Here is a 22,297-nt window from a genome sequence, read left to right on the forward strand (position 1 = left end):
TTCCCTCTGGTCCCTGACATTGGGCCAGGGTGTTTTTTTTTGTTTTTTTTTTTTTTTGGTCTAGGGTACATGGCTGAGAACAATCTGCAACACATTTTACACCCTGGAACGAAAGTCATAAAACTATGCAAGCCTCATGAATATCAAATGAGAGGATGGAGCTTCTCTCTCAGTCCCTTAGGCCAGTCTCAGTTTGGCAAAAATGATGATTTGTGTATGATCTCAAACCTAACAAACTTTCCGATTTAAAGTAAAAGCTAACTTCGTATTCTTTATTGCTTCTTGGAACCTGATCTTGGCAAGATGACTGTAGAAAATATTGTGAAGGCAATTCTTGTGGAATTTTGACTGACTGAAATTGAAATGCCAGGGATCTCATTTTCCTAAAGGTCCCTAGCGATTTGCCCCTCATCTTTAGTCAGTATACAGGCTTTTAGCTGCTGGCTTGAAAGCTCTGCCCTTTGGTGAGATTGTCTACAAAGTAATCCCACTGCAGGGGAAAACTCTTACAGACTGTTAAAAAAATGCTTGCAATTTACATACATTCCCCCAAATGCAGTGAACCAGAAAAAGTGTTGATTTTCCCTATAAGTTAAAAGCAAGTCTTGTAGTTGCCTAGTGATTGAAGGGGCAATGGAAATAGCCTTTGAGGGACCTCATTTGCCCGCTCCACCAAGCTGGCCTTGATGGAGGTCCAAATACAGATGGCAGCCAGCTGGCTGGAAGGTTCAGATGTCTTGCTCTGAAGAGTGGCTGGAGTTAGCACTCCGGCAACAATTGGGGATCACTCTGAAGCTGTGTATTGTCCTATACAGGATACAATAGCCACAGGGCATATCTGGCCACGTACATTTAAATTAATTAAAATGATCATACAGTATTTGTCTTTCACTGCCTGGCTTATTTCACTTAGCATAATGCTTTCCAGTTGCATCCATGCTGTTGCAAAGGGTAGGAGCTCCTTCTTTCTTTCTGCTGCATAGATTTCCATTGTGTAAATGTACCATAGTTTTTAGATCCATTCATTTACTGATGAGCATCTAGGTTGCTTCCAACACTTGGCTATTGTAAATTGTGCTGCTGTGAACATTGGAATGCATCTCACCTTTGACACGAACCTAAAGAACAAAACAAAGAAACAAGCAAAATATAACCAAAGACACTGAAATGGAGAACAGTCTGACAATGTTCAGAGGGGAGAGGAGAGGGAATTTCAGGGGAATTTCAGGGGTAAAGGGGAAGGGTTTACAGGAAGAAATATAAAGGACATATGGATAAAACTAGGGATGGGTGGAAATGGGAAGGAGGAGGGAATGGCTGGGTGGGTGGGTTGGGATGGGAGTAAAAGATAGAAAATTGTACTGCAACAACAATTAAAATAAAAATATATATAAAAAATAAATTAATTAAAATGAACTGAAAGACAAATCAGTTTCTTAGTTGCTGAGCTGCCTTTCAGGCACTCAGCAGCCACATGTATTGGACACTGCAGGTATAAATTGCCATTGCCGCAGAAAGTCCTGTTGGGCTGTGCTGCTCCAAGGACATGGAGGCCTCTATCTAACAAACATCACATCCACAAGAAGCCTGACTTTTCCGGAATGGCCAGGAGCAGTCCCGGAAGGCGCAGCTTAAAATAGAGAGGGAGGTGAAGAATAATGTTGGTTTGCCTGTGGCCAGGGGTTGGGTGATACCCTTGGGTACAACTAGCACATTTGAAACATAGCTAATGGAGAGGGAGGAAATGGAATGGTTTAGAATCAAATTGAAATCCAACTAAGTTGCTGTGTGACAAATGTGTGCCAGGACCTGGGCTGGTTGCTTTAACCTTTGTGACTTTATTTCTGTCTCTAGGATAGTGGCTACTTGGCTGCTTTTTATAGATGAGAAGACTGAGGCTCAGCAGCATTAAGTGAATGTAAAAGGCCACACAGTGGCACGGTCCAAGTGGGAACCTCATGCTGAAGTTCAATGCTTCTGTGGCCTTAGTGGTGGGGGAGGGAGCAGAGTGCAGTTGGGCAAAGGACCAGTAGTTAAAAGAGATGTTAGTTTGAAGAAATCAACTTGGTTGCTTTATCCAGGAGTCCCTTGGAGCCTGGTTAGTGCTCAGCTACCTGGTAAGGGTCTGCTGTCCTGGGCTGATCCACTGAGATGGATCTTTTTTTTTTCCCCATTGGAGCTTAAGGAGTAAAATGAAGATCTTCTGAATCTAGAGTAAAAGATTAAAATATAATAATGACAATGATAATAATTATTATGTAGTAGGTATTGTTAATTATGCCAGGTATTACTCTAAGCATTTTGTGTTAAGTTAACCGACTTAATCCCCATAACTACCTTATGAGGTGGATACTGTTATTACCTTTATTTTACAGATGAAGAAACTGAGGTTGGGAGATAAAGTAAATTGTCTAAAATCACACAGTGCAGAAGGGGCACCTTAGAAACCATTATGTTCATTTGTGGCCAACTCAGATGGCCTTGGGGCAAGGTGGGTGACGGAAATGCTGGGAAAGGAAATGTGCTAAACACCGGCTCTTCAGGACTGAAGATATATCTGGGATCCTCTGTCCAGGACCTGGACCCTGGGTATTGAATTTGTTTTCTGTTCACGTGGGCTTTTTTGGTACCTGCTGCCACTGTCACTCTCAGCTCAGGAGGAAAGTGGAGGGGCAGTGTGGAGGGCTCAGTTACTTCTTTCTAATGGGAGGACTGGGGAGTGAGGTGAGATGTCACACCCACTGAGGCAGAGGGCTTCAATGGTAGCCGAGAGGAGCAGGGGCCTACCCACCTCTTCTGCCGAGCAGAGACCAGGGGGAGGGACCCAGGGGCTGACTGTGCACATCCTGACCCCTTTTCTCCTCTGCCTCTTGCTTCTCCATCTTGGGAGGCACCCAAACAGACACGTGGATTCCACTTCACAAAAGGTACATGCATGGACTCTTCTCAAATAAATCTGTGAAGGATATATTATACTCAGCGTATTTTATAGATGAAGACACAGAGACTCTTAGACACCAAGCCTTGTAGAAAAAAGTAGTTTGAAGCCAGAACCCCAAATCTTAAGGCCATGCTGCTTCTACACTGTTGTCACCTTGACTCTTGCGGAGGGCCGTGCAAATTCAGACAAATCTTGGCCACCTTAATAGGACCACACCCTCATCCTGTGCCCATGAGAACGAAGTTTGAGTGGGAGGATCAGGTGGTCCTGCTCCTCTCACAGACCTGCTGTGCTGTCTGAAACCCGAAAGGTGGTTTCCTGCCAATCATATTAAATATATAGCTTTGATAGGACTATTCATTCTTCACTTGCATTGTTCATGCATCATTTCCTGTGAATGCTAAATATGTGAAAAGTAATTCACTGCCCCCTTACTTCATGTACCGCTCATTTCCTCCTTTCTTCTTTAACCTGATGTCTCCCTCTCTTTTGCTTTTCCCTTTCACCTGTTTCTCTGTAAGTAGCAAGAGACCCCACTTGGTTATTATCTGCCGCATACAGTTTTTAAATTGCACCCAGAGTGAACGTCAGCCTGTGATGGAAGAGCTGCGCCATCAACTTTGTGTTCATGACCACCCCATGCTCCCCGGGTGGGGAGCTCTAGGAGCCACCCACAGCAGGCACCCTCGCTGGTCAGGCGCAGTTACTGAAGGGAGAGGTGGCAACATGTGAAGTGGGACTTGATACATCCCTGCCCCCCTGCTGGCCCACCCCCAGGCCCGCGTGTTGGGGCTGTTTTCCTCTCTGCATGCCTGCCTGCATACAGTGGCCGAGCTTCCCTATCCTGACAGCAGGGCGGTCAGGTCTGCCGCTTTCCAACTACAGCTTTCTTCAGGAGGAGAGGGGAAACAACAGAGGAGGAGGAGAACGAAAGAGCCTGAGGTGAGCAGGTACTGGACTCTCTTCCTCTGTGTGCCTGCAGCTCCCACCTCCCGCAAGGCAGAGACCCCCAGCGTCCTGTGTGAAACCTCTGCCACTGCCCTGCCACTGTATGTGCCCTGGGTGGGGCGGGGGAATGAGGAGCCTCAGGCTTAGATTAGGAGTCCTGACAAAGGGAGAGAGAAGAGATCATCTTTCTTCAAAGCCATGAAGACAAGGGACCCTCCAGGAAGCCAGGAGATAGGATTTTGATTTATTGTCTGAGATGAGCAGGTGGCCGGGGAGAACTGCGTACAAAGTAATAAATATTGACATAAACTCCACAAAGATTGTGGGTTGGCTCCCTTTTCTCACTGGTGAGGCCAGAGCAGATTTTTGAGAGTCACTTCACTGACTGAGGCCCCCTTGCAGCTCACTGCTGGGGGTTCTCCCCCTTTCCTCTTCCCCATCTCCAGTGTCTGCTAGGGAACGTGATCCTTTTGGGGGGGTCTCCTTGAAGCAGGATAACCTATATAACTGTTCATTCATTCCTCCATTAAAAAATACCATTTTATTTTGGTTCAGTCTCATCTCAATTTTTTTCTAATAGATTCTGTGCTAAATGCTAGAGATAGAGGAAGGAATGGGATACAGTTGTTTTCTGGAGTTGTTCCTGATCTAGTTGAGGAGACAGACAAGATTCAAGCCGGTACCAAGTGTCACAGCAGAAGTATCTATAGGGACCTGGAGGTGTCGGTAGCTACCTTATATCAGAACAGATAGGGGTGTAGGGGAGGGCCAGCCGAGGAAAGTGTGGGGAGAGTAAGAAATGCCCATTAAGAGAAGGGGATGCTCGAACAGGCCTGATGAAGAGAGAAGGGAAGAGTGTCCCAGGCCCCCTTCAGTATGAGTTAAGGCGTGGAGATGTCAGGACACACCACACATTTGGAAACTTTGAAGTAAGGGGTAATAGGTTAGGAGTGGAGGGGTTCCTGAGGGATCACACTGTGAAAGGAAAGTGAAAATCTTTGAAAGACGCAAACCACAAAGATCACTTTCCGTCACGCTAAGGGATTAGCTTGAACTACATCCTGAGAGCCGCGGGAATCCACTGAAGAATCTTTAAACAGAAGAGTGACACAGTGAGACTTACATTTTACAAAAAAAGTTCCCTGGGAAACAGTGTGAAGGAGGTTGCTCGGAGCGGCGTGAACTGGTGGCAGAGCTCATTTCGTGGCCTCCACAGCTTTGGCCTTCACAAAACGTGAAGGTGTGAGCCAGAGCAGCGGTGGGGAGATGAGGTCCAGGGAGCACTTGGGAAAGAGGATTAGCTGTGGGCAGGAAGAGCTGCAACTTCCCTGGGACCAGAGAGAAGGAAGCAAAGAGGCTGCATATTGCTAGACTAATTATGTCCGCATGTTTTTCCCATTTCACCCAACATGTCCAATTCAATTTTCATCCCTGCACCTAACACAAAGGCATTATAATGGCATTGACCCTTATAAATACTCGCTGGAAGAAATTTGGAGCTGTTTATTTGTGTGTCCTATCAGGTTTATAAGACTCTAAGCTCTTCCAGAAAAGGCACACAATGTAATTTATCCATCTATTATGCGCAGCATTCAGCACACCAGGGATACTTAGTAAGTATTTAATAATAATAAGATCTGAGCCCAGGAGTATTATTATACTTGTCAGTGAAGGAATAAGTAGATTTGGAAGCAGCTTGTGTAAGTTTAAATTTTATAAGAAAAATCACAATTATTTGAACTTGTGAACATATTAAAACTCATTCCTGAAATATAATATATAATGGTAACTGCTCTTGGTTTTTCTAGGTAAGTATTTTAGTTGGCTTAATTATAGATTGTGTTTTAAAACATAGGAGGTGGTTTTCTTCGTTGTTCAATAATCTCTGACAATCAATCAATGTGTCTTTAGAAATAGAGCTTTCTACAAAGACGGTTGATATTTTCAATTCTGGTCCCTTTTCTCTTTTTTGATATCTGTATAAATCAGAAGAGCCACCATCAGTTTGCCTTTTATTTGCAACATCCTTTTGCTGTCTAGTCACTTCCTTGTCACTTTTATCTTTATTACTCCTGCTAATTCCTCCATAACTGACGGCCCTCTTTGTCTCCTTTTTCTTCCTAAGTCTTCTTAGTCTCCGTCCCAATTTAATGACCAGGAAGATGTCAGCCATCAGGCTGCTGCATACAATGTATTTTCTCAGTGCGTCGGTGCTGGGCACCTGACTGTGCTGAGGCCCACATGTTATGATGCGTCCAGTTCATGTCTTTCCCCGAGACATTGTTAAACCTGATGAGAAATTTTCACTGGATTTAAAAACAATAGCTCAATGCTTTTTGCCCTCCCCTACTTTTGGGCACTGTGTCTCTAGGACACACAACATATCCAAGCATGTTAACACGTACCCTGAGAATTATTATTACCAAGCATTGCAATATGAGCAATAGACTTTTGACCTCTCTGTGTTGAATCCATGTAGTCCTTATTAAAAAAAAGTTCTCATGAGGGTATAGTGTTCATTTTTATGTACTTGGATTGTTCTCACAGCCAGGCCAGGCCGCCGCAGGCTAGGCCAGGGTTTTCATAAGGACTCCTACACTTCTAAGAGGTAGTAAGTCAAGTTTAAATGAAGACTTATTTACCATGGCCTACCTGTGCCATGGCATTTGAAGCTCCAAAATTTTGCCTTTTGTGCTGTCCAAGGATCAATAGCTTTGATCTAGCTCAGGGAGATGGATGGAGAGAAGGCCACGGTGCCTGTGTCTGTACAGTAAGCATGGTGTGTGCCCACGATCCCAGAGCTCATTCTCTTGATCACTCCTACTGCTTGTGAAGCATTCCCTTAAAGCAGCCCTTCTCTTTTGGAGGAATCCCATGGTGTGCTTTGCATTGTGCACTTACCAGACCACTTTGAATGCACTTTCTTCCATTCCAGGCAATCAGTGAATGCACTGGGGTGCATTTTGTGAGAAGTCTCAAGCGAGAGGATATGACTTGGAACAAGTCATATAAAAAAGGAAGTGGGGGCATTTAACTCACAGGGGAGAAGGTCCTGGCAGGACAAGACAGATTTCTTTAAGCGTTTGAAATGTTGTCACATGGAAGAGGATTAAAGTTGTTCTATGTCTCCCCAAGGAGCAGAACTAGGTAAAAGGTAAAGAAGTAGTTCAGTTCATTGTATGGAAGGACTTTCAAGGTGATAGTTAAGAGTTTTTGCATTGGAATCTAACTTCTTGTGTTTAAATCTGCCATTTGCCAGTTATGAGCCATAGAAATTGGGGTAAAAATTTTAACCTTTCTAATCTTTTGTTTCCTCATCCGTAGAATGGGAATAATGTTAGTGTCTATCTCAAAAATTGTTATGGCTGTCTGATGACAATTGCCAGTTAAATGCTCTTATCCTGGTGTACAGTGAGTGCTTGATAACGCTGGCAATTACTGACAGTCTGACTGTGTGAAAATAGGATATGGGTGTAACAACAGTTTCCAGCATTTCCTAGTACAATTAAGTGTTACAATTTGTTTTTGAAATTTGGAATTCTTTGGAATGTCTGTGTGTGGTTTTCTCATTTTGTCCTTGGCGGAGGAGGGTTGGTGGAGAACTGGGAAAGATTACCTTCTACAATGACTTAAATGGCACAGATATCCCTGTGATATTTAGGAAAAGGACGTATACAGTGTCATGAGTTCAAAGTAACTGGAACACGGGGTAAAATGAGTGAAGATGCCATTCGGACCTGGTGAAAGTTGAAATAGGATTTTTTAAAATAAAAAAGTTAAGTTTTAGGATTTTGAAATGTCATACACATTTCCAACTAAGGCATTCATAGGCAGTGGTAAGTAAAATGCCATTTACACATACTCTTTTAAAGAAAAGGAATGATTGTTTTATCTTGAATTTTAGGAAATACTGAAACAATAAAATGTCACTTTTACTTTCTTGAGTCCTTGTTTATACACTTAAAAATGGGGTTTAACACACACAGTAAAGTGAACAAATCTGAATGAACTGCACCACTTAATGAATTTTTATGTTTGTATACACCCGCACAGACACGACACAGATAAAGATAAAACATTTCCAACAAGCCCGAGAGTTCCCTCCAGCCCCCTTCTAGTCAGTACCACCCCCTGTTCTGATGTAACCGCTATTCAGACTTCAGTCAACCTTAGAGAAGTTTTGCCTGTTCTAGAACTTCATATAAAGGATACCAAGCATTATGTACTTGTGGCTTGGTGTTTCTGCTTAATACCTTGTCTGTGAGATTCTTTTGTGTTGTTGCAGGTAACTTGTTTATGCAAAAAACTTCTCATATTTAAATGATTTTCTGTATTACAAATGAATCTTTGGAAGAAATACGATGCCTGAAGGCATCTTACTCAATTTTATGTCCACGTGCTTTGATTTACAAATGAAGCATCTGATACTAAAATATATGAACTTATTAACTTGCACAGTTAACTAATGGCCAAGTACTGTGGAATGCTATATTTTTGTGGAGATAGATCTGTTGAAAACATTATTCTCAGTGAGAGTCATAAACATAGTGCTTGAGATAACCATTCATCTCTATACCAACAAGCGGGTCATTGTCTCTGCATAACCCTGTTGTTTCTGAAACTCAAAATGATGTTCTTGGAATTGATTAAATGTAACAAAAGTCTATAGTAAGGACACGGGAGGAGATTAAACTGTATAATAAGAGTGGTAAAGAATTGCCCTCCAGTGGGCAGTGTACTCTCAGCTTTGATACTGGAGGACAGGAGGTAAGACTTGTAGTGTCTGTGGATTTTTCTGTGGTTACGAGGTCAGACACAAGATGGGACACCTTAAGTGACAGAAGTACAAAGAAATGCCATTTCATCTCTGGGAATATGGTAACCTGGCTATTCAGCCTAACCTTCTGGCTAAAAACAAATTAAAATACTAGGTAAAAAGGATGTTATTTTAAAAGCATAACATTTCTGTAAGAACATGAGGATTCAGGAGACTCAAACTCAAAAGAGGGGAAAGCATTGGGAGATCCATTTACCCAATGGTATTTGCTGACCCTGGAAATTGAGCTGCAGTTTTGATGGCCTGGCAGGGGAGGGCACAAGATGAAGTTTGGAACTCAGCCCAAGTGGGGAGCCCAGGAACACCCTCCCATGTTCAGCTGGGATCTCTAAACCAGAAATAACCTGCATCATATCCCCAGGCAACTCTATGGAGAGCTGCCTTGAGACAATGCAGAAGGGTTTTAGGGTGGGGAAATGAAAGAAAATGCCATCAGATTACTTTGGACCCATATTTTCGTAAATGGGCAAGAGCCCTCCAGCAGGGATTTAGTTCGAGGTGGTTCTGGGTGTGAAGTACTTTTTAAGAACCTGACAAAAGCAAATGCAGAACTTCTGTGGAGGAAGACATCTTTAGCTAGACTACTGGGAACTACCTCCCACTTCCATTTTGAAGTGAGGTGAGCAATACCATCAAAGATAACCAGCACACAACAAAACCAGCATGAACTAGAAGAAACAACAGAGTATAGAGACAGAACAGCAACATCTCCAGACTTTGGAATCATGAGACACGCAAGGGGGACCCTAAAAAAACAGGAATTATCTTCTGGATGCCGGGCCCCTTGTAGTACAGGCTTTCCCCACTAGGTGAGTGTTCTAGGAACCCATCTGTATCAGTGTATGAGCTGGTGTTGCTGTGAGGTTGGGTTTGGCTTCAGTGAATATATTTTGAAGGCTCTTTCAGTGCGTTTGTCCATTTCATGATGCGTGATTTATGGGTGTGGGCACCTGCCCACACTGTGCCAAGTGTTCAGCAGCTTTTGACCAAAAAACAGCATGATTCTCATGTCCCACCCTCCCTATTCACCCAATCTAGCCCTAAGCGACTTTTTCTTTTTGTTTCCATCCCGATAAAAAAAGTCCTCAAAGGGAAACATTTTGCCTATGTGAAAGGAGTGAAACAAAAAATGACAGAAGCACTAAAAGTCATCAAAATGGGCGAGTTCAAAAATTGTTTTGGGCAATGGAAAAAATGTCTTGATGGGTGTGTTATATCAAATGGAAAGTACTTTGAAGATGACTGAAATTTAAACATGTAAGAAGACAATTTTTTTATAAATTCCATTTTGGGGCGTCCCCCTTGTATATTATAAAACGACTTCAATTGACACTTGAACAACACCAGGGTTAGGGTGCTGACCCCCATGCAGTGGAAAATCCACCTGTAACTTTTGACTCCCCCAAAACTTAATTATTAATAGCCTAGTGTTGTTTGAAAGTTTACTAATTAACATGTATTTTGTATGTTATATATACAGTAGTCTTACACTAAAGTAAGCTAAAGAAGAATGTTATTAGGAAAATAAGAAATAGAAAATACACCTAAAGTACTGTAAGTATTTAATTTAAAAAAAACATGTAAGTGGACATGTGCGATTCAAACCACTGTTATCCAAAGGTCAGCTGTATACTTACTACCAAAGAAGTAAAAGGCGAGCTTAAAAATATCTCCAGGAACTAGGAGTGTACTATATAAAACATAGCCTAGAAGATTTAAAAAAGAACCAATTAGGGATTTCAGAATTACTGTCCAGGCTGTCCAGCAAGCAGGTGGGCTCCCACAGTGCACACGTGACCCTGGCCACAGTCCAGTTCGGGCTGCGGCTGGTGTCCAGGCCTTACAGAGTCGGCAACAGTGTGCGCACGCCTGTGTGCGCCTTGGGCCTGGGAGGGCGGAAAGGGAGCCCGACGCCCGCAGGCGGACCCAGAGCCTACCCATGAGGCAGAGCGCCAGCTCGGCGAGACCCCACACCTCCCCAGGGTTCCGAGGTCCCCTCTGCTCTGGAGCTGCTGCCCTGTCCGCAGTGTGTTTTTTCGTGCACTTTTCCCGTTTCCCGGTTCTTTCTCCTCCTTAGGTGCTGGGTCAGGGAGGTCCACGGTTAAGTGCCTGGGGCCTGCAATTAAGCTGATGAAAGACACATTAGTAGGAGAAAAGGACAGAAAACCTTGGTATAACTTGCTGCCTTGTCTGGAGTCAGAGGCACTGAGGGGAAAATTTAGAGAAAGTCAGCTCGGCAACTTGACAACCCTTTCCAACCAAAAACTAATTTAAAAAAAATGCGGAACATTTTACGGAATGTGAAGAAGAAATGCGAACGTGCAGAAGAAAGTGAAAGAGATTGATGAAGAGGACGAGCCCATCTTTGCTGGAGAGGCGTTGGTTCAAAACCCCCAATTTCAAATACAGTAAACCCCAGATCATATGTGAGGGGAATGAAAGAATCGTGCTCTCAGCAGAGGTTTACTGCTGCATCGAGTCTGCAGTCAACACTCCGTGACCCCAGCATCAAATCTGGTGGCTGCCTAGCCAGTAAGTTTTCATCCTCAACCTAGGTCGTTAGATAGTTGTTATTGTTCAGTTTTTGTCTAATGCTGTGAGTGTTTCAGAAACAACATACTCAGTTCAGGGATACATTGGATTTTATTTATAACTATCAACAATACCCAGTTAAAGTTCTTGACAATTGTGGGTAATCCTCCAGTAGATGCATAATTAGCATCACAAAATGTGACCATCTTTATGATGGCTCAGCCAGGAACTAACGACCCAATCTGTTCATAAACCAGGTGATATTCTTAAATTAAATAGGTATAACATAAAAAATTATCAAAACATGAATAAAACTATAGTTGGGAATGAACACTGCATAATGGCAAACTATTCAATATTTAAGATTGTAAATGGGGCCTAGTGTTCTTAGGTCTTATTTGGGAAAATTGTTAAGAAGTTATTGTAGGATTTTATTCTGAAACATGTCAAGTTTAGTTAGTTTCAAAAACTTAACAAAAATAATAATGATAATAATTAATACTTATTGAATTGTTGATATTTGTAAGGCTTTATGCCAAATGATAGACATTAATTCTTAAATATCCCTATGAAGTAGGCACTGTTATTATTCTGGTTTCATAGTTGAGGAAACAGGCTTAGAAAAGTTATATAATTCACTCAGGGTCACAGAGCTGGCAAATGATAGATGTGGGATTTCAGTGCAGACTAACCCAAGCTTATATGTTAACCCAAGCACATATACGTTTATATTTGTTGTGCATAAATGTGTACTTAAAAAATGGATGCATTGTCTTAGTGCAATGCTTCTCAAAGTGCAGTCTTCAGTCCCCTGGGGTTTCCCAGAGACTCTCTCATGGGTTTGGGAGTTAACACTAATAATAATGCGAAGATACTATTTGCCTTTTCACTATGTTGACATTTGCACTGATGATACAAAAGTAACGGTAGGTAAACTGACAGGTAAACTGACAATACCTTAGTATGAATCAGGACAGTGGTACTAAGCTGCAGGAGTAGTTTTTGTATTACTCACCATCATGCACTCAAAATAAGAAATAAAGAAAATTCTAGTTATACTCAATTTCCTTGATGAATCATTAAAATGTTATTAATTTTGTTAATTCTCTACCTTTGTGTTTTTAGAAAACATTTTGTGTGATGAAATGGATAACGCGCATAAAGCACTTCTGTGTTTGGAAGTTACCATGGTTATTTTGAAGAAAATTTCTACCTAAGGTTTACTATAAGCAGGAGGGTCATGAGTTCAAGATGAAAGGTCTGAGATGCAAAGTGGAGTGAAGAACGAGTAATGAATATTTTACTGAATCTAAATGAATGTTAACCATTTACAACAATATAAGTGACTAATAGTGATAAAATTAAAAATGGGTCAAATATATGATAATAATATGTATATATTAAGTAGTTTAATAGGGTTAAACTGTCTTTAAGATTCTTATATTTCTGAGAGGATGGTAATTCTATTAATTTTAAACTTTGATAAGTAGATGTGTTTTAATTTCTAAGATAATGGCTGAAACAATAGAAACTGAGTGTACTACTTAAAATTGGAAGATGGGAAATGAACATGATAAAACTATTCAGTTATCTAAAAGAAGGCAAAGAAAGGGAGTAAAAAAGGAAGGGTGGAACAAATAGAAAGCACTAAATAAGATGATAAATTTAAGCCCATTAATTATAGAAACTAAAAATGTTCCAATTAAATAGTTACCAGATTGGATTTTAAAAAATCTAATGATATGTTATTTATAAGTGAATATCTAAAATATAAGAATACTGAAAGCATTAATATAAAAAGTTAGAAAATATATACCATACAATATTAGCCAAAAGAATTCTCATATAACTATATTAATATTAGACAAAATAGACTTTAGAACCTAGTAACATGACCTCAAACTATATGATATAAAATTTAACAGTTACAGAAGAAGACATAAAACATTTACAATTATGATAGGGTATTAAAAAAATAGTTCCTTAGATCATTGGTGGAACAAGCCAACAAAATATCAGTGTGGATATAAAAGATTTGACTAATATGATTAAAAAGCTTGACATACTGGTATATGCAGAACACTGCAGTAAAAAACTGCAGAATACATTTTTTCTGAGCATAAGTGGAACATTTAAGAAATTGATCATTTACTAGAACTTAAGTTACATCTCAGTGAATTTCAAAGAACTGAAATCAAGGTCAAAAAGAACTTATTGTCTCTGATCACAGTGTAGTTTAGCTAGAAACCAATAACAAAAGGGAAACTGGAAGATCTCATACATTTGGGGTAAATAACTCATGTAAAAGGAATCATAATAGGAGTTTATAAATATTTTGAATTGAACAATAACAAAATGCTACATATCAATATATGTGAGATGCAGCTAAAATATTTCTTAAAAGAAAACTTATGGCCTTTACAGCTTATGTTTAAAAAGAAAATGACTCAAAATGAATAAACTAGATATTGTCTTATAAAGTTAGGTAAAGGAAAATAATCTAGAAGAGTGTAGGAGGAAGGAAGGAAATAATCAAGATAAGAGTAGAGATGAGAGAAATCGATGATAAACATATAATGTAAAGTATTCATAAAGTGTAAAGTTCTTTTTGAAAAATAAATTACACATTTGCAAACACTGAGCAAGGCTAGCTATGAAAACTCATAAAGGCACTAGTAATCCATGTAAGGATTAAAAAAGAGGAGAACACTATAAATGCTACATAAAAATGTTATTATAAAAATATATGTTGATGAATATGAAATTAGTTGAAATAGAAAAATTATTAGAAAATATAACTCACCAATACTGATTCACAAATAAGTAGAAAACCTAAAGATTATGGTAACCTTTAATACATTTAATTGGTAGTTAAAGAAATTTTTAAAGAAATGCTAGGCTTAGATAGCTTCATTGGCAATTTTGTCAACCATTAAAGGAAGAAAAATTTCACTCGTATAAATTCTTCTAGAGACTATAAAAAGAGATAATGACCCCTAGTTTTGTGTGTGTGCCTTAAATGAAGCTTATGTAGTCTCAGTACCAAAATTTAGCAAGGGCACTATGAGAAAGACAAATTACAGGCCTGTTGCACTCATAACAGAGATGCAAAATCGAAACATATATACATATATATGTTTTATTTATATATAATAGAAAACCATATATTATTATATTATACATTATGCATTATATATTATATATTATTACATATAACAGAAAATAAAATCCAACAATCTTTTGTTATCATTGCCATATCATGACCGTGCATTTTCCCAGGAAAGCAAGGTTGGTTTAATACTATAATATCAATTAGTTTAATTCACAATATTAGCAGTTTAAGGGAGAGACTTATATTATTTATGTAGATGTACTAAAAACTTTTGAAAATATTCAACATCCATTTATGATGATGATAAACAGTTAGTAAACCAGATGTCGATGAGCTCATCTTTATTTTGATAAATATCTCTAAAGAAACCTATGACATACATGATAATGGTGAGCCATGGAATGCATTATCTTTAAGATCAAGAACAAGACAAAGATGCCCCACATTGCCAGTTTTATTCAGCACTGTATGGGTAGTCTTTAGCTTTTGCAGTAAAGCAAGAATAAAACAATAAAAAAAAGAAAGGAAGAAACAAAATTATCATTTTTTTCCGATGATATGGCTGCATATACAGAAATAAAATTAATATGAATATATGCATTAAAACTAATAAGAGAATTTAACATTTTAATTCAATAAAATATATGAATTATATTCTAGAAGCAGCAATAATTACAAATGAAAATTTAAAATATACCATTTATAATGTCATCAAAAGTATGGCCTAAGAATACATCTAACAAAAATTACATCTGTGAAGACCATACAGAATAATATAAACCATTATAAACTTAAACAGAGGGAGATATACTATATTCACATATTGGAGACTCTGAATTTTAAATATATTAACTAACCCCAGAGTAGTTTAAGATTCAAATTTAATCCCAATCAAAATGCAGCATATTTTAAAAAAGAAATTTAACAAATGGATTCTAAAATTTACTCTACAGTACAAACACCTAAGCATAATCAAAACACTCTTGAAGAGGAAGGTCAAAATGGGAGAACTCGCTCTATCAGAAATCAAGACATTTTAAAGATTAATGGTGCACTATTTTTACAAGGATATACAAATATGTAAATAGAATGGAATAAAATGTTTCTGAAACAGAGCCCCACTTACACAGATGCTTGTCAAATGGCAGACATGTATGGAAGCAGGAAGACATGCCTGTCTGAGTCCTATCAGTAGCACCTGTATCCTTTACGGCAGTGCTTTTTGACCGGTGTGCTGTGACACATTGGTGTGCCGCGACATAGTGGTGTGCCACATTAAAACATGCAGTACCTGATTATTTATTTAGTCAGGGGTAATGATCTCTTTTCCCTTAGGTTGTCAAGAAAAAAAAAGGCAGCAGTCAACCTAATAACAGCTGTCTGGTGTGAGTGAACAAAAATTACACCTATTTTTTTGGTCAGATTGACAAAAAATATATCTTTTGGTGTGCCTGCCACAGAATTTTAGTAATTAGTTTAGGTGTGCCATGAAACGAAAAAGGTTGAAAGTCGCTGCCTTAGAGGAAGGTCAGGAATCGGTGGGAAATAAGGCATTTGTTTAGGTTAGGGATATATTATGTGAGATATTCCTAGATTTGGAACTGTTTTGAAATTATTCTTCAATTTAAAAAAAAGAAACCTCTTTGTAGATGCATCATCTTCTACAAAGCATATCTGTGGATTTTTTGAAAGAAAACATAACCATGGTTATATCCCCATTACCATCAGACAGAAGAAGAAATTTTCAACATCTTAAAATACTATTCTTTTTTCTTTAATTTTATTTATTGATCAGAGAGAGAGACATCAATTTGTTGTTTCACTTATTTATGCATTCATTGGTTGCTTCTTGTAAGTGCCCTGACAAGAGACAGAACCACAACCTTGGTGTATTGGGACAGCGCACTAGCCAACTGAGCTACCTGGCCAGGGCAATGCTACTCCTTATTTATACCACCTAACAAGAAGTGAAGAGTTGGCAGTTTCCCTGTTTGATTTCTTTAGTTACAGATGAATCATTTTGACATAGAAAATGATCATATGTAATATTTATAGATTTCTTAATGTGTGTCTGGCACTTTTAACCATACTGCTATGTTACCTAGCAGAGCTACTTGGGCAAAAGAAGACACCTCTCTGGACACGGCTGCCCATTTTCATTTTCATTTGGATTGAACACGGCTTGGCTTACGTAAGGCACCTCCCCAATTGTCCTGCGACTAAACGCGCTTCAACTTGGCACTGACCCACTTACTTTCTGTCAGGTCACAGTGTCTTGTCGTATTTCCATTGAACATTATCCACTCTCTTGCTCTTTTTTGGGGGCTGTTTATCCATTTAAAGAAGCTATTATTTTATTTATTATTATTATTGTTGTTGTTATTGTTATTGTTATTATTACTTCTTTTATTTGTACTTGGGAAGAGTTAGGGGCCCTGCACAAATTAGTGTCATATTTCAATTTAATTAATGTGATCTTGATTCCAGCATCCAACTCTTTGATAACATATTTATGATTGAGTCAGACAATGTTCGTTCTAAACTTGTCATTACCTTATAATCTAATTTGACTTGAGGCAAATTATTAGCTTCTCTGACTTTTAAGTTTTCTCTTCTGTAAAATGAGGACAATAATTCTTACATAAGCCTCGCACAGTATTTCACTAAATATAATTATCAGTAAGTTGTGGTAGTACTATTAAGTAGTAGTAACAGTAGTTATTGTTTGCATCAGGGACTATGCCAAGAAATGCAAGGGGCAGATAAGGAAGGACTACCGAAGCTCTCTTCTCTGGTTAAAAGCAGCAGCCTAGGAATCAGGCAGGCCTTATTTCAAATCCTTGGTCTGACCTTTACTAGCTGTGCAACTTTTGGCTAGTAACTTAACCCATCTCTAAAAAGCTTGACTATTAAATGAATATTATATGTATAAATGATACAGCATAGTGGCTGACATATAATTAATTATTCAATAAATGGTTATTTATTATTTTCCCTTGTAATAGTTCTATTAATCAAGGATATAAGGACCTAGGAATAATGACCCGGAAAATCCCTCTGTTTCAGTATCTGACACTGATGGATGGGTCCCATTTGTGGCCTGTGGATTTGGTTAGCTCAGAATGGAGAGGAGAGTAACATAAGCAACCCCTGTGTGTATTTATTGTCTTTGTTTCTTTCCCATTCCTCTTCTTCTTATTAAAAACAAGCCGTGTTGGTGGAGCCAGTGCTGGTTGAAGGTTACTCTGTTTATTATGAAGAGGATAGCAGCAGGAGGTGGAAGGGAGAAGCATGGAAAATAAGGTCTAGGTTACTATTTTATGTTTATTGTAGTAAAAGCACACAACGTGAAATTTATCATATTGATCATTTTTAAGTTTGCAGTACAGTAGTGTTAACCGTATGACAGTGTGTGACAGATCTCGTCTTGTAAGAATGAAACTATACCCATTGGACAACAACTCTCCTTTCTTCACACCACCCATCCCCTGGCAACTGCCATTCTATTTTCTCTTTTTGAGAGTCTGATTACTCTAGACACCTCATCTAAGTGGAATCATGCAGTATTTGTCTTTTTTCAACTGGTTTATTGTCCTCAGTGTTCATCTATAATGTCCTCAAGGTTCATCATATTGTAGTATATGATGGAATTTTCTTAGTTTGATAGGTCTGTTTTTAATTTTTTGAGGAACTTCCATACTGTTTTCTATAGGGGCTATATACCAACAGTGTACACCAGTGCTTAAGGGTCCTGATTTCTCCACATGCTTGTCTACGCTAGTTATATTCACTATCTGTCTATCTGCTTAATTTTTGTAATGACTATCCTAATGGGCGTGATATAATATTTCATAGATTTTATTTGTATTTCTCAGATGATCAGTGATGTTGAAATCTTTTTTGTGCTGTTGGTTATTTGTATATCTTCTTTGGAGAACTGTCTATTCAAGCTCTTTGTCAATTCTTTAATTGGATTATTTGTTTTTTTAGTTGTTGAGTTCTAGGTGTTCTGCTTATTAACTCTTATGATATGTATTAATAAGTATATTCTCCCATTTCATAGGTTGCCTTTAATTTTGTTGATTGTTTACTTTGCTGCACAAAAGTTTTTTTAAGTTTCATTTATTCCTTGTTGCCAGTACTTTCAGTGTCATATCCAAGAAATCATGCCAAATGTGATGTTGTAAAGTTTTCTACGTAAGTTTTCTCTTGGGAGTTTTATGGGTTCAGGTCTTACATTTAGGTCTTTAATCCATTTTGAGTTAATTTTTGTATATACAATAAGGTAAGGGTATGGCTTCCTACTTTTACATGTGTATACTTAGTTTTCCCAACAGCATTTGTTGAAGAGACCGTCCTTTCTGCATTGTATAGTGTTGGCACCCTTGTCAGAGATCATTTGGCATCTATGTGAGGATTTACATCTAGGGTTTCTATTCTGTTTCATTGGTCTATATGTCTTTCTTTATGACAGTACCATACTATTTTGGTTACTGCAGCTATATAGTGTGTTTCAAAATCAAGAATTATGAGTCCTTCAGCTTTGTTTTATTTTTTCTCAAGATCATTTTGAGATTCCATATGAATTTTAGGATGGTTGTCTTATTTCTGCAAAAATGCACAAATAAGGCCATTGGGATTTTGGTAGGGATTGCGTTGAATCTGTGGATTGCTTTGGATAGCATGGAAATTTTAACAATATTAAATCTTCCAATCCATGAACATGGATGTCTTTCCATTTACTTGTTTTTTTTTCTTTAATTTCTTTTAGAAATATTTTGTAGTTTTCAGTGCATAAGTTTTTTTGCCTCCTTAGTTGTTTATTCCTAAGTATTTTAATATTTTTATTTATTTTGTTTTTTTATTTTTATTGATTTGAGAGAGAGAGAGGAACATGGTGGGTGGGGGGGGAGAGAGAGAGAGAGAGAGAGAGAGCGAAAGAGAGAATGAGGATGAATTTGTTTCCCACTTATTTATATATCCATTAGTTGCTTCTTGTATGTGCCCTGACCAGAGATCAAACCTTCAACCTTGGCGTATCAGGATGATGCTCTAACCAACTGAGCTACCTGACCAAGGCAGTATTTTGTTCTTTTTGATGCTATTATAAATGGGATTGTTATCTTTATTTCTTTTCGGATTATTCATTGTTAGTATATGGATACATGACTTTTTTGTGTTTTGATTATGCATCCTGCGACTTTGCTGAATTCACTTATTAGTTATTACAATGTTTCTGTGGAATCTTTAGGGTTTTCTACTTATAAGATCATGTCATCTGTGAACATAGATAATTTTCTATCTCCCCCCGCCCCCAGTTTAAATGCCTTTTATTTATTATTCTTGCTTAATTGTTCTGGCTAGAACTTCCACTGTATTAAATAGAAGTAGTAGGTACAGGCATCCTTGCCTTATTCTTTATCTTAGAGGAAAAGATTTCTGTTTTTTATCATTGAGTATAGTGTTAGCTGTGAGCTTTCCATATATGGCCTTTATTAAGGTGAAATACCTTTTTTCTATCTCCTTAGTTTGTTGAGTGTTTTTATCATGAAAGAGTGTTGCATTTCGTCAGATGCTTTTTTGCATCAAGTGAGATGATCATTTGGTTTTTGTCCTTCATTCTATTAATGTGGTGTATTATACTTATTGATTTTTGTATGTTGAATCATCCTTGAATTACAGAAATAAATCCCACTTGGTCATGGCATATAATCTTTTTTAAAAAAATTGGTTTTAGATAGAGAGAGGGAGTGGGAGAGAGAGAAAAAACCAGGTCTATCCATTGTTCCAGTCACGCATTCATTGGTTGCTCCCTGCATGTGCCCCAACTGGGGACCAGAGACTGAACCCACAACCTTGGTGCATCTAGTCAGATGCTCCAACCAACAGAGCCACTGGCCAGAGCATATAATCCTTTTGATATGCTAATTCAGTTTGCTAGTATTTCATTTTAATATTTTTACATCAATATTCATCAGGGGTATTGGTCTATAGTGTTCTTTTCCTTGCAGTTATCTTTGTCTGGTCTTGGTATAAAGGTAATGCTGGCCTCATACAATAAGTTTGGAAGTGTTCCCTATACAATTTTTTAGAAAAGTTTAAAAAGGATTGGTATTAATTCTTCTTTAAGTGTTTGATAGAATTCCCCAGTGAGGTCATATGGCTTTTCTTTGTTCAGAGGTTTTTCACTACTGATTCAGTCTCATTACTAGTTATATGTCTGTGCATATTTTTATTTCTTTATGATTCAGTGTTGGTAGGTTGTATGTTACTAGGAATTTATCCATTTCTTCTAGATTATCCAACTTGTTCATGTATAGTTATTCATAGCAGTCTTTAAAGATCCTTGTTATTTCTGTGATGTCAGTTATAATGTCTCTTTTTCATTTGATTTTTGCTATTTTAGTCTTATCTCTTTTTTTAGTCTAGCCAAGGGGTTCTCAATTTCATTGATCTCTTCAAAAAACTAACTGCTAGTTTTATTGATTTTTTTCTATTTTTAACTTCTCTATTTTGTTAGTTTCTACTCCATTTTTTATTATTTCCCTTGATTTGCTAACTCTGGGTTTAGCTTGTTCTTCTTATTCTAGTTCCTAGAGTTGTAATGTTGGGTTGTTTATTCGATATCTTTCTTCCTTTTTAATCTAAGTGTTTGTAACAATAAACTTCCCTCTTAGTACTGCTTTTGCTGTTTCCTATAAGTTTTGGCATGTGGTGTTTTCATTTCCAGTAAAGACCAAGTTACTAAAATAATCTGGGCCGAGGACTAATTCTCTAGTAAAACTAAATAATTAAGCCATACTCAATTATAGTGATTTTTCCCCATAAATAATGTGGTCTCATTATGTATCTGTCATCTACCAATCATGTATCTAAATATCTATCTATCTCTGTATCTACCTATCTATCTCGGTCCTATAAGATTACCCAATACTACATTCTTGTTTTCCAGAGGGGGATATCAAGGCCCAGAGAGATTAGTGTCCTGTCTGTGATCTTGTAGCCAGTTACTTGCAAAGGCCCAAGGGCTTCTGACTTAACAGGTGAGCCTATGAATCCTATAGACTGCACACGGAGCCAGAATGCAGAAGGCTTCGGGAGACCTTTCCTGGGAAATGATACGTAAGGAGATTAATATTTTAATTTGTACTCTTCTCAGATATTCAAGATACAGGGGTTTTCTAACTGTACTCTTCATTACACATTGGTGTTTCTCTCCTCAGAGCTTGCTCATTTGTACCTTTTGGCTTTGCCAGGACACTGGGATTAGGGGTAGGGAGTCTTTTAATAATTTCTGCAGCAACTCTCTAGCTGGTGTGGGGCTGTGATTGCCCTCAGTAGGAGAGAGATGTGAGTGAGGCTTATGTGAGAAGCTCTGAGAAGATATGCTCTGGTGGTGAAACATTTTCCGACACATCAGGCTTTTCCGTGGTTCTTGTTTGTTTCTCAGTGAGTTTGGGGGAGAAGGAGAGTCAGAGAAATAATGCCTGTTTTTAGGGCAATTGAAAAGAACAAGGGAAGGAGAAGTTTAAATGTTTGTAATATTTTAAATACGTAACACCCTCATTATCATCATCATTAACATAAATAGTATAAGTTATGGGGGCAGATGTGCCAGGCATTTTTTGGGGTAGTTTGCATACGTTACCTCATTTAAATCTCACATGAGTTCTACAAGGTGGGTATTATTATCTCCCTTTAAGAGATGAGAGCACTTCGGCTCAGAAAGTTTTAACAGCTAACTCAAGGTCATTTAGCTAGGCTAGCTCTGTTCAGAGTCCTTGCTAGATAGTGGAATCTGTAGTAGATAATTCAACTTGCTCGTAAAGCTCCCCCAAACACATCTTGTATTCTAGACTTTTCTTTTTCAAGGGCTTCATTTGACCACAGAGCCATGAGATCACCATGTGAGTATAGTAAGATAATG

The 22,297-nt window shown here is 38.3% G+C and overlaps 1 protein-coding gene across 1 annotated transcript in view; it reads left to right on the plus strand.

Annotated features, from left to right (window-relative positions):
• Positions 1–22,297, plus strand: part of GRIN2B (glutamate ionotropic receptor NMDA type subunit 2B) — a 397,603-nt gene that overhangs the window by 60,253 nt on the left and 315,053 nt on the right. The window lies entirely within an intron of this gene.

The sequence above is a fragment of the Phyllostomus hastatus genome, unplaced genomic scaffold (assembly GCF_019186645.2).
Source record: "Phyllostomus hastatus isolate PE091 unplaced genomic scaffold, TTU_PhHast_1.1 phas_scaffold_93, whole genome shotgun sequence".
Classification (NCBI taxonomy): Eukaryota; Metazoa; Chordata; class Mammalia; order Chiroptera; family Phyllostomidae; genus Phyllostomus; species Phyllostomus hastatus.